This window comes from Leptodactylus fuscus, chromosome 6, assembly GCF_031893055.1.
Source record: "Leptodactylus fuscus isolate aLepFus1 chromosome 6, aLepFus1.hap2, whole genome shotgun sequence".
NCBI lineage: Eukaryota > Metazoa > Chordata > Amphibia > Anura > Leptodactylidae > Leptodactylus > Leptodactylus fuscus.
Genome location: NC_134270.1, coordinates 174,707,541 through 174,721,365, shown reverse-complemented (window position 1 = coordinate 174,721,365; position 13,825 = coordinate 174,707,541). Strand labels below are relative to the sequence as shown.

The following is a 13,825-nucleotide window of genomic DNA, read 5'->3' as shown; positions in this document are numbered from 1 at the left end:
GAAATAAGAAATTTCTCAGGAACGGCGGCTCGGATCAGAACAGCAAATTTTGGAGAAGAATAGCCTTTCTAAAGGCTATTCCGACATGGTATTTGTAGAAAAAGGGATTCTAATGATAGAATCCCTTTAAGTGTCATAGCAAAGGGTCCGTGCAACATTTGATTTTTCTTTATAATGAATTTTCAAAAAATTCTAAAACTCTTTGCAGAATACTGAGTGCAGGATCACATGGAAATATAGATTTTTTAAAAAAATTTTGCTACAAGGTCTCAAAATAAATTTTAAAAAGTGAGAGGACTTGAAGTCTTTCAGAATTCATTGTTTATCTTAAACCTTTAAAAACATTGCATAGATCACTGCAAAGCTTTACTAATATATAAATAAAATTAACAAATACATAAGCAAATGAAAAATTGTTACGATGACGTCGATGCAGAAAGGAAGTCGAGGCAAAATAGGACGGAGAAGGGATGATGCCGAATATATTAACCCAATATAAAAGCTGCACAAGGAGGTGCTAAGTTTGGGAACAAGAAAGGAGACATCTCAAAATAAAGGAAAGTATCATACATTGCACTCGAGACCCGAGGAGAGGGTGTACATGTAACTGTATGTGAGAAAATAAATTGCGTGAGTTGAGTCCTGGGCAGAAGTGCAGGATGTTGCATTATAGCTAAACCAAGTCGCTTCCCCAAATTTCTATTAGATAGGAGCGAGCTCATGGTGCTGTCTGAGATGTCACATCAAGATACAGAGCAAGTAAGTAATGTAATGTCTTTACTGATATCAGTGATATTTATCAGCTCCATCCCCCCTCCTCCCCCTCCCCTCTGTCTTCTACTTATTAATATTAGAGGTTTGGGGTGATGAACATACAGAGATAGAGAAGCATTAGAGCCACAATAGTAGTAGCGTGATCATAAATCCATCGTCGGGGTACTCACATAATATTACACACCTATCTCTGATACTTGTAGCGAAGAGAATTAAGACTTTACCTTTAAGGTTGATCTATATAAACTATAAGATGAGAAGTCTAGAGATTTACTCCACCTGCAGTCTGGGCTTAGAGATTGTCATTGGCTTCATTGCTTATAATATACCACAGTACTCCAAATGGATAAAACCCTAATAGTTTAGTCCAAAATATTCAATGGGTTAATAGAGCGAAATAAGAATAAGATAGAACTTGTAACAACTCACAGATCAGTGATAACATCACATTTCGGCTGCGCAGTGAATTCCTTAAAAACAATGTACGTAAGAAAGTCATGGAAACACGTTTTTTCTTTAATTCAACCCCATTCCAAAAATTTTTTCCAACTGCCCAGTATATCATAAGGAAAATTAGTAGGGTTGAGCGATCGGGATCGGAAAAGATCGGATTCCGATCGGCGATCGAGTAAATTTCACAATCGGGATCGGAATTCCGATCCTGATCTTTTCCAGCGGGATCGAGGTCAGAGGACAGAGGTCATTTGGACTAAACAACTAATTGTTCTGCACTGTAACTTTCCATAATTTTTCTCTTCCATCCACGTTCATGTGACTAGCTACAGTGCCACTGGTTGTGCACCGTGGACAAAGGTCATTAAGATCTCTGGAGATGGACTTGTCACCTTGATGTTGTTGATATTATCCACCATTTTGGAAGTCTTCAGAAAGTTTTCTTCTCGTCTTTCTGTTCTCCATGCTTGGCATGGAACACAGACACACAAGGCGAAGACTGAGCCAACTTCTCTCCCTTTTTTCTGGCTTCAGGTATGATTTTCATATTGCCCACACCTGTTACTTGCCACATGGGAGTTTGAACAAGTATCACGTGCTTGAAACAAAATTATTTACCCACAATTTTGAAAATGTGGACCATTGTTGGAGTTTTTTTGTGAAATTATGCCCAATTTGCCCTTTTTTCTTAGTTTTTTTTTGTGTTGTTCCAATACACAGAGGAAATAAACATGTGTATAACAAAACATGTGTAATGGCAAAAATTTTCTGGGAGAAATCTTTATTTTCTGGAAACATTTCAGGGGTGCCAACACTAATGGCCATGGCTGTATATACAGTCTGCTTTGCCCTACAGCCTGCTGTAGATTTTTCTCAGCTTCTTGATCTCAGGTCTATGTTTCTTATTGGTCTCTTTGTAGTCCTGGGACGATTTGTCTGAACCCTCCGACTTCAGTGTTTTTAGTTTCTTATTCTATTCTGGACTTCCCTATTCAGCCACATTGGTTTCCTTCTATTCCTAGACATCTTATTACCAGACGTATAAACTTCCTACATGAGTCATGTAATATATCATTATATTCTCCACATTTATCTTCTTATAAGTTATAACCTATGAAAATTTTTTCCCACAATTTGTCAACTGGCCGTGTGAATAAGGTCTGAGAGAGAGTAACAGCCAAGATACCGGGCGGGAACATGAAGGTGCATAACAGTAACCAATATAAGGATGGGAAATGACTTACTGCACAAGACAGGGGACATGGACCTGAGGTTACAAGGGGTGTAGGGTAATGTCACTAACATTATGGCAATTGCTTTGCCCTCTGAGGCACAAAAGTTACCATAATAATCAGTGACCGCCAAAGAGATTGAGAATATCCATAAGGATTGCAGGAAAGAGTCTCTGGACTAAAAGGAGGCAAATAAACTAGGGGTAACAAAACTGGGAACTGCTACAAATAGTCAGAGGGGAGGAGTCTGAATACAGAATCGGTAAAATGTAACTATGCTATGAACATATGTAATGTATCTCAGTTCTGATCAGAATTATTATTCTATTTGAGGTTTTCTGAATCTGTTTTGTGATTTTTTTTCATCCTTCAGGTCTGGCAGGAGATGTGTCCATGACCATGTCTGGATGTGTTTAGTCACCGTCAAGCAGTAGAGAATGGCCGGTGTAAAGCAGATGTTTCTTCTTATCGTCTTTCATGGTAAGAAGAACTCAATATACAAATGTAACCAGATAGAATGTTACATTGTAACTCCGGCCTCATGTCCTGCTGATTGTTTCCAGGCTTCTATCTGGGTTCTGTAGGTCAGCGATGGACGTTCCCTCGTAGAATGGCAGCTCTGATCGGCTCCTGTGTGGAGATTCCTTGTACATATCATCCTGAAGGAACATCAGATACATCCGGCACTGTATGGTACTTATATAAAACAGTGGGTTATCCAGAGGTCCTAAACACCAAGGACTCATCATCAGTAATGAAATATTACAAAGATCGGACCTCACTGGTACCAGGAGAGAACAGCTGTACCCTGCGGATAGACTGGGTGAGAAGAGAAGATGGTGGGGACTATTATCCAGGAATAGCAGAAGATAAATATATAAATGCATATGATGAACTTTTCAGATCTGTCTGGCTCAATGTCACAGGTGAATAGTTCACAGATTACTGAAAATGATTTACGATAATGGAAGACAAACTCGGTGTAGTTGGATCAGGGCACCATATTGTCCCCTATCTGTCCTCTGTGTCTTGCTAATCTTTGAACACATTAGTAAGAAGTAGGAGAGAGATGGACGGGAGTGTGACTGCAGGACCAGATTATACAAGGGTTCAATTTGCTGACTGCACCAGGAATACACGAGGGAAGGAAAACAACATAAGTCAGGCCAGGAACTGGTCTATTACCTGGTTATTTGATTAAATTCTAGCAGAAACCTACACCAGCTCATAGCTACCAGACTGCCGACAGCTGCCCAAAATCTATGGATAGAAGTGGTAATGAATGGCATTACACCAGTTTTACAATTCCCCCAATGTTCTTCTTACGAACTACGGACACAAAAAACAAACAAACAAAAAAAAACTGTTCATGTGCACCAAAGCCAACCAGCTGGACATGGCTGTTCTACTTTCTTTCCTGAAGACAAAGTTCACATAGCGGATTTTGGTCTGGAATTTGGCATGGATTCCGCATCAGATTCCGGATAAAAAAAAAACCTATTCAGTAGGAGTCGAGGATTTCCTCCGGACTAGACCCATTCATTTGAGCCCAATTCGGAGTGGACTTCGACGACTGGATGCCGGTGCACTGTATACACTGCACTGGCAACCAGTCGCTGGATAGATGTTTTTTGGTCCGGAATCTGAAGCGGCATCCTGCCTCAAATTCCGGATCACAATCCGACGTGTGAACTCAGCCTACTTTTTGTAGTAATCTATTGATATCCGCTGATCCTTCGGGCTGCTAGATGTCAGACGACCACCAATCTGATATTGGTAACCAAATCCAAGGATACAGTAAGTCATCAAATTTATTTTATCCTGGAAAACTCATTTATCTCCTCTTTACCTCTATGGAACTTATAGAAGCAGAAGAACGGCCATGTTTGACTGTCTTCATACCTACCAACCACCTAGGGTAGGCATAGACACTAGAGATGAGCGAGTAGTACTCGATCGAGTAGGTGTTCGATTGAATACTAAGGTATTCGAAATACTCGTACTCGATTGAACACTACTAGCTGTTCAAAGTTAAGATTCGATGCAGAACCAGCATTGATTGGCAGAATGCTATACAGTACATTGCCAATCAATGCTGGTTCTTCTCTTACCTTTAGAAGTCTTCTCCCTGCGCAGCATCCCCGCGTCCTCTTCCGGCTCTGCATTCACTCTGCTTAGGCATCGGGCCTGGGCAGAGCCGACTGCGCATGTCCGCGCGGGCGCGGGCATGCGCAGTCGGCTCTGCCTAGGCCCGATGCCTAGTAGAGTGAATTCAAGGCCAGAAGAGGACGTGGGGACACTGTGCAGGGAGAAGAATCCAGCCCGACCCTCACTCATGGACTTTTAAGTAGAATTTGATCGGATTTTCCGTACCCCTGAAATGAGCATTTCCCCCCATAGACTATAATGGGGTTCGAAACCCGTTCGAACAGTCGAACAGTGTGCGGCTGTTCGAATTGGATTTCGAACCTCGAACATTTTAGTGTTCGCTCATATCTAGTAGACACATGAAAAATTATGATAAGAACACCCCTTTAAGCTTAGCATTGTTTTTTTGTTTTTTTTTCAGTTTATACAAAAAACAATTGAAAGTGATAAAATGTAACAATTTGTTACAATTTTTTTAGGTTTTCCAGGAAATGTTAATCTTTCTGGCTCTTGGACTGTAAGAGAAGAAGCCACCACTATAAGATGTTCTGTAGATCACACGTGTCCCTCCAGTCCTCCTTCTCTACAATGGAGCAAACCAGGGAAAGTTAAAAAGAACTTGGTGGAGATTTCAGGGGGGATCCTGGAGAGAAGAATCAGAACTTGCTTATATTCCTACATATGTGGATGATGGGAGTCGTGTTCAGTGCACAGTTACATATCCTAATGGACAGAGAACTGAGAGATCAAGAACTCTGGACATCAACTGTATGTATTATATGGAACTGATATATGTGGTTGATATATTATATGGAACATGATATATGTGGTTTTATTTTTTTATGGGACAAACTGTGCTTGACAATGGTGCTATTTCTAGAAAAAATTCTAGGCTAGAAAAAAAATTCAGAATGAAATAAAATTACCAACAAAATGGTTTTGTGCCATTTATATGGGTTTCAATTTTACAGTGCAATTTCAAATGCAAAAATTTAGATTTTTTTTTCCTTTTTTGGTGTTCACCCTATGAGATAAATATTTGTATAGTTTGGGCAGGGGGGCATCATTTGTTACATTTATTTATGATCTAGAGAAAGGGGGGATTTTTATTTCAATTAAAGGGGTTGTCCCATCACAAGGATCCTATCTATCCGTGCTTGTATTTATGAGCTGTTTATCTCTTTGGCTAAGACAAGTGACTAGCTCCCTGTTCCAGGAGGGGAGGGAGAGCTGAGTGCTCCGTGCTTGTATTTCTGAGCTGTTTATCTCCTCAGCTAAGACAAGTGATATAGCTCCTGCTCCAGGAGGGGAGGGAGAGCTGAGCGCTCCATGCTTGTATTTCTGAGCTGTTTATCTCCTCGGCTAAGACAAGTGACATAGCTCCCTGCTCCAGGAAGGGAGGGAGAGCTGAGGGCTCTGTGCTTGTATTTCTGAGATGTTTATCTCTCTGCCCCAGATAAGTGACATAGCGCCTTGCTCTCAGATAGGGAATGGGGAGCTGAGTGCTCGGGAGCCAGCTTGCATACGAAACCCCGTTCACCAATTAACACAGAAAACCAGGAAGGCAACTGTGTTTACAGCCAGCAAGCTGGTGAGTGAGCAACATGGGAACACCCCTTGAACCTGTAGTCATTAGATGACCTGTCTTTGGGTAAATTACTACATAGCTATTGAGGCCTGCCACGGACAAGCCTCAATAGTTATTTTCGTATGACAGACTGCGGAGCCTTCATAAGCCATCCAGACATCTAAAAAGTTTTGAAGGGGTTTGGACTGTGACCAGAGGAACACAAATCGCTTGGCCTAACACAACTACATGCCGACTATTAGAGAAGACTCGTAACCATTACTGCCGGATCACCAATGTGTAAAATGGCGTCCACTCTGCTTTTGGGCTGGTGCTATATTTAAAGAGCCAAGGGGCTAATGTGGCCAATAGGAAGTACCATTTGTTCTACAAAAGCATCCCATTACATGGCCCTATAAATGGAAATGTAAAACGGTTATGGTTTTAAAGAAAGGGAAGTTACATTATGTACCTATGTAGCACAATGAAGATGTTATAGCTCAGTTATAGCACATCCAAGCTGTTATGGGGTCAGTGTATAAGTCCCTATTATGGGGACACTGTGGCAGTCACTAACATTGACCACTATGGCTATTACTGTTATGGGGTCAGTGTAACTAATAGGAAGCAACTTTGTGCCTGTCTATGAACTTGATGGTCTTTCTGCAACCATAACAATGTAACAATGTATTCCAATAGTCATGGCGCAGGACCAGGTTCCTCCTGTAGCCCCCGCGCTCTACAGATCTCCATATCGTTGGCACTGCTTACTTTAGAGAAGGGGCTAGGACCAGACTTTAATGTGAGTTATGTAGTTTTGCTTCCTCTTACAGGTCATATTTCATTCATTATATTTCTTGTCTTTCTTTCCAGATGGTGGAATATTTAATCATAACATTATCCTTCTGGCGACCATTGGAGCCATCTGTCCTCTGCTGGTCGTGGCGCTTGTCTACGTCTACTGGAGGTAGGATGTAATAATAATAAAGATTTCTAGTATGCTGAGGGTAAGTTCACACTGAGTTTTTTTGGACAGTGTTTTGAGGCGTATTCGCCTCAATCAATGGGAGCCGCTAAGGTCTTTGATTTGGCCTGAAGACACTCCCTCCTACGGACTAGGCCCATTCATTGGCCTGGATGCCGATGCAGTGCACTGGCTTTCATTCATAGCTACCCGGTATTTGGATCGGAACCTGAGGCGGCCCAATTTAGTTATGGCCAGAGGCCACGTTGGGACTTATTGTGAATCACTGAGGTCTATGGGAGCATTTTCTAGATAAAATCTGTCCACGGAGAGGGAATAGAGCTGTGATATCATCTATAGTCAGTGGTGGATGCAATAATGTGTGTAGAGGTGTTATCTTCTATTGTGATCCTACTTGGATTGATTGTGATGTCAATGAGGTGACTACTGTAAGGAAAACCTTACAGAATTGGCCATTGTCTACTATTAGAATTAGGGGCGGAAGTGAAAAGTAAGAGACTTTTCTTCCTTTTTGTCCCTTTTACTTTCTCAAATCCCTGATCGGCAGTAACAACATGACGTGTTCTGTTTTTATAGAAGTCGATGCCAGAAGGTGACAAGGAATGAGGTAAAATGGTTTATATAATGTATATTTATATATTGGGAGATCAATTCTACGGTAATAATTTGTGACTATGAACTCTGTACAATATGACCAGAGGGGGCAGCAGAGGGTTAACAGTTCAGCTGCAAACTATCTGCAAGTACCGAGAAGACCTGATGGAAGGCAAAGGGCAAAGGTCACCCCAAATAATCTTGTAAAAGATATTGATGTTTGTCAAATGTTGGAAATAGATTCAAGCGAGTTTTATTTAACCCTTTGATATTTTGCATTTCCTTTTTTCTAGACTGTTGAGTCTCCAGAGGTCACATATACTGATCTTGTGAAAAAGGATATTGCCAATGATTATGAAGAGTTCAAGGTAAGTGTAATAATAGAATATTATGTTATAGGACTATAAGAAGAATCTGGTCAATGTAGATGACTTGGGGGGACTCCTATAAGGATCAATAATGGAATGTATAATGGAGAAGAAGATGTTCTGTGCTAGTCGCTCCCTATCTTAGCTAGGTCACCCTTCCTTCTTACAGTGCTCAGTGATGGCTCCCTGCCCAAACCTATAGGTCTAGTAGGTCACCTCCTTCTTCCCCTCGGATAACATTTGTGTCTCATGAGCTCAACGTTTCTAATCTACATCACTGATTATATTGTATCTTACGTTGTAGCCTGTGAAGCCCCCTGAGATCACAGGAGGACACGGAGGCTTCGCTCACCAATATATCACCAAAATCGATCCAAGAAGTCAACCGTCCATTTACAAACACGAATAAACCGAAGGCGTACCGCCATATTTTGTAGGAGTAGACACATGTGTAAAGCTGGACATGACATCATGTGTGGCTTACTGTATGGAGGAGTCTAAATGGCAAGATTTATGAAATATAAACCCAAGGCTTTATGTGGTCTTAAAGTCACTACCATCACTGTATTGACTATTTTTGGTAATTCTCCCCTACTATTATCTCAGTATTTGACTTTCTTCTCCTTATTTCAGAGACTCAGACTGCTGTTCTCTCTTAATCCAGTGTTGACCGCAGCTCTGTTTGTCCTGTGTATAAGCAGAAGCCCTCCACAAGCTGTTCAGCTCTTCTGATCCATACATGATATACAGTGTTTCCCCTAAAATAAGACAATGTCTTATATTAAATTTTGGTGCTAAAGATATGCTATGTCTTATTTTCAGGGGATATGGTTTCTGCGCAAAGACTGTATGAAGAAAAACATTGCAGCCGGCTGAACGCTGTGCGCGATGTTCCGCTTGCAGAGGAAAGCTGTCTGCTGCGTGTGCTGTGATACCATACATTGTATCCACTGTTCCTGCTGCTGTGGGATGAGCTGGGAGAGTGCACCCCCCACCGCATACTATGCTTAGTGTATGCATAGCAGGCATCTCCCAGCGCATCCTACGGCAGCAGGAACAATGGATACAACGTATCACAGCGGCATCAGCAGCCGGCATATCTGTGCACATGGAACATCGCACACAGTTTTCAGCCGGCTGCAATGTTTTTCTTCATACAATTTTTGCGAAGAAAGATTATTATTATTGGGGAATGTCTTACATTCGGGAGATGCCTTATATTAGGCAATTCAACAAAACCTCTGCTATGTCTTACTTTTGGGGATGACTTATTTTCGATCCACAGACTCTGTATCTTTGCTATTATTCTTATACTTATTCTTTTTGCAAACTTTTCTCAATCATCAGCTTTCTAGTCTGCAGGGAGGAAGTCTCCCTTTCCTCTATTGCATATTCTCTAAGGGATATCTTGACTTTACTACAAAGAGTCATGATCTGTAGACCATACACATGCAGGTGTACTCCAACACCCAATAACATGGGCCTCCATCTCTGGCACCTTCTACAAATCTAAATATGCACCAGACTATTATATTTGTACTTGAAGCTTCAGTAACAATCATTTTCTGGGGCAGCACCCAAAACCAAGCACACTAACCAAATCTACTTAGAGGGCCCAAGACTCACAAGGCCTAAGCTACTCAGAGGACCTAATGCACACAAGGTCCAAGCTACTGACCAGCTACTGACTATGACACCTTTGTCAACCTGACAAGCATGGACCACAGGTAGGGTTGAGCCGATCTTGAGATTTCAGGATCAATTTTAAAATATGATTTCTGATCATTTTCCAGCCGATCCCGATCACCATCGTGAAATTTGCTTGATCGCCTATCGGAATCTGATCTTTTCCGATGATCGCTCAACTCTAGTCAATGCTTCTCTATGGGAAAAGCCACTTTTAGGGTTGAGCTGATCTTGAGATTTCAAAATCTGATTTCCGATCATTTTCCAGTCGATTCTCATTGCGATCATGAAATTTGCTCGATCGCAGATTGGGATCGGAAAAGATCAAATTCAGTTCACATGGAGGCTGTGACTACCAACTGCTTCATACCCTGACCTTACTGGGGTCTGCCAAAAAGGGAGAAAACACACATCAACAGGAGATGTCATCAATGTCCTCCTCCTTCCCTAAACATGTGAGCAATGACATCTGGCTCCCACCTTGGCCATATTTGTCACTGGCAGCATTAGTTTGGCAACTTATAGCATGTTCCTCTCTTCTCCTCTCATGACATCAACTATTAATAGTCATTTCTCATACACATACTTGTCAAATCTCTCAAAACATCCGGGACGCTACCACTAAAAAGGATGACTCCCAAGTGTTTTGGAAGAATAGACAAGTTTCCAGGGCTCCTAGGCTCTCTCTTATATTATACAGTTGTGCTAAAAAGTTTACATACCCCGGCAGATTTTTTTTGTTTTTTGGCCTCTTTTTCAGAAAATATGAATGATAACATAAAAACTATTTCTAAATTCATGGTTAGCTATGGTGAAGCCATTTATTGTCAAACTTCTGTGTTTTCTCTTTTCAAATCATAATGACAACCAGGGCCGCACCTCTAATGAGGCGAGGTGAGGCGACGGCCTCAGGCGGCATTTTGGAGGGGGCGGCAGCTGGGCCAATTAGATTTTTTTTAATTTTTTTCTAAACTAGCGCAGGAGAGGGCTGCTCTGAAAACAAACCAAGCAGCCGGGCAGCCCTCTCCTGGGCTGGTTTAGACCTCTGCGGTTCTACTGACTGGTCTCTGCACTCACATGCGGATCCACTGTATTCTCCTCATTGGGGACGGGGACTGATGTGGAAAAAGTTGTTGCTATATATACAACAGGGAATAAAGATATATAATTAATAAGGTCTAATATGTTGTGTGAATTCATCCATATGACATGGAGCATATCGGAAGTGATCGGATCCAACATCAGCTCCACATTGGTTTGTCTTCTGCTGCCCACTATTATGTCAAATCCTCGGCATCAGATAATCGCCTGGAGCTCTCATGGACAGATAGACCTCTACATTGTATTGAGAATCTTGTTTCTCACAGTCTAAGGGTTCTTAGAGGCTTCTTTCTGCATCTCAAAGATGGTCAAGAGAACTAGAAATCCTCAGAGCAAAATGTAACAGCAAAGAGTCTGAAGGGCAGAATACTTATGTCCATGCAAAATTTTAGTTCTGCTTTTGCAGTTCATATTCTCTATGTAGGATATTGAGCGCCGATTAATGTGGATTTGTTTTTTTGTTTTTTTAAATTTTAGTACAAGGTCTCAAGTTACATAACAGATTGTAAAAAAGTGAAGGGATGTAAAGTCTTTTGGAATTCATTTCATAAATATTAAACCTTTAAAACAATGACAGAGATCAAATTCGTAAAGAATAGATAACATGAGCAAATACATGAGCAAATGAAAGATTGTTGAGATTACGTACAGTGACATTCAAAAGTTTGGACACCTCCGGTGTAGTTGAGATTTCATTGCATTGCCAACTCTGCTGAGTCTCTGGCACAGCAGAGCTGACCGTGTGCTGAGCGTGGTACTCGCTCAGCACTGCTGCATCACTGCATAACCATAGGAATGCATTGGCCAGCGTTGATTGGCCAGTCTCCAGCCTTCAGCAATCTGCGCTGGCTCTGCTGGAGGAGGCGGAGTCTAAGGTCAGACCTGAATGGAGACTGGTGTACAGCGATCATAGACTCCGCCTCCTCCGGCAGAGCCAGCGCTGATTGGCTGGAGAATGGCCAATCAACGCTGGCCAATGCATTCCTATGGGTATGTGGTGATGCAGCAGAGCTGAGCGAGTGCTGAGCTCGGCACACGGTCAGCTCTGCTGTGCCAGAGACTCAGCAGACTTGGCAATGCAATGAACTCTAAACTACACCGGAGGTGTAGTTGAGAGTTCATTGCATTGCCAAGTCTGCTGAGTCTCTGGACAGCAGAGATGAGTTTGTGCCGAGCTCAGCTCTGCTGCATCACCGCATACCGCAGAGCTGAATGTGTGTGTTGAGCTCGCTATGCCACCGGCGTAGTTAAGCACAGCACACACATTCAGCTCTGCTTCATCATGCCAATAGACTGCATTCTATTAGCATGATGAAGCAGAGCTGAGTGTGTGTGGTGAGCTCGCTATGTCTCCAGTTCTGCCGGAGGAGGCGGAGTCTAAGGTCGGACCTGAATGGAGACTGGTGTGTAGCAATCTTAGACTCCGCCTCCTCCGGCAGAGCCAGCGCTGACTGGCCGAATTACGTCTTCTGTATCTCATTCGGCCAATCAGCGCTGGCCAATGCATTCCTATGGGAAAAAGTTTATCTCACAAAAATCACAATTACACACCCGATAGAGCCCCAAAAAGTTATTTTTAATAACATTCCTACCTAAATAAAGGTTATCCCTAGCTATCCCTGCCTGTACAGCTATCCCTGTCTCATAGTCACAAAGTTCACATTCTCATATGACCCGGATTTGAAATCCACTATTCGTCTAAAATGGAGGTCACCTGATTTCGGAAGCCAATGACTTTTTCCAATTTTTTTCAATGCCCCCTTTGTTGTAGTTCCTGTCCCACCTCCCCTGCGCTGTTATTGGTGCAAAAAAAGCACCAGGGAAGGTGGGAGGGGAATCAAATTTTTTGGGAGTTTGCCACGTGGTGTCCGTATGGAATCGAACATCTCGAACAGCCTGATATCCGATCGAACATGTGTTCGATAGAACACTGTTCGCTCATCTCTAATTTTTATCCATTCTTCCTTTTTAGGTAGTCTATGGTGGACTTTGGCATGTGTTTAGGATCCTTATCCATTTATAGAAGCCATCCTCTTCCACCTCTTGCTCATCCTCCTCCACCTCCCCCTCTTGCTCATCCTCCTCCACCTCCTCCTCTTGCTCACCCTCCTCCGCCTCCTCCTCTATTCAATTTCAGCTCTGTTACAGATGGTGTTTTGTTTGTTTCAAGAATTTTCTAAAATTTCATTGAATCCATTCTTTCCTCTACACATAAGACGTTCCCCATGCCATTGGCTGCAACACAACGCCAAAGCATGACCCACGCCTATGCTTAATGCTTGGAGAGATGTTTCCTGAAATCCTGAACCCCTTTCTCTCCAAAAATACCTTTGATCATTGTGGCCATACAGTTCTATTTTATCCTCATCAGTCTATAGGACTTGTTTCCAAAATGCATCAGGCTTGTTTAGACGTTCTTTTGCAGACTTCTAACACTGAATTTCATGGTGAGGACACAGGAGAAGTTTTCTTCTGATGACTCTTCCATCATGGTCATATTTGTGCAGGTATCACTTAACAGTAGAACAATGTACCACAACTCCGGGGTCTGATGAATCTTCCTGAAGGTCTTTTGCAGTCAAGCAGGGATTCTGATTTGCCTCTCTGACATTTTTATTGGTTTTCCAGACATTATCTTGATCTCCACTGTTCTTGTAACTGCTGATGAAAGGACTACTTGAGAACACTTTGCCATCTTCTTATAGCCTTCTCTTACCTTGTGGCCTCCACCATTGTCATTTTCAAAGTGCTAGGCGGCTGCTTAGAAGAACCCATGGCTGCTGTTTTTGGCACAAGGTTAGAGGAGGCGGCCGGGGATTTATAAAGCTGTAAACTTTTGCATGCCACTGTACTGTAGGTGCAGAAGTGGAGTTGGGGCAAAAAACAGGATGAAGAAGGGATGATGCCAAATGTATTA

General features: G+C 42.2%; 1 pseudogene; it reads left to right on the top strand.

The window, feature by feature from the left end:
* The first annotated feature begins 2,896 nt into the window (after positions 1 to 2,896).
* LOC142210159 (Schwann cell myelin protein-like) lies at positions 2,897 to 8,530 on the top strand (annotated as a pseudogene).
* The last annotated feature ends 5,295 nt before the right edge of the window (positions 8,531 to 13,825 follow it).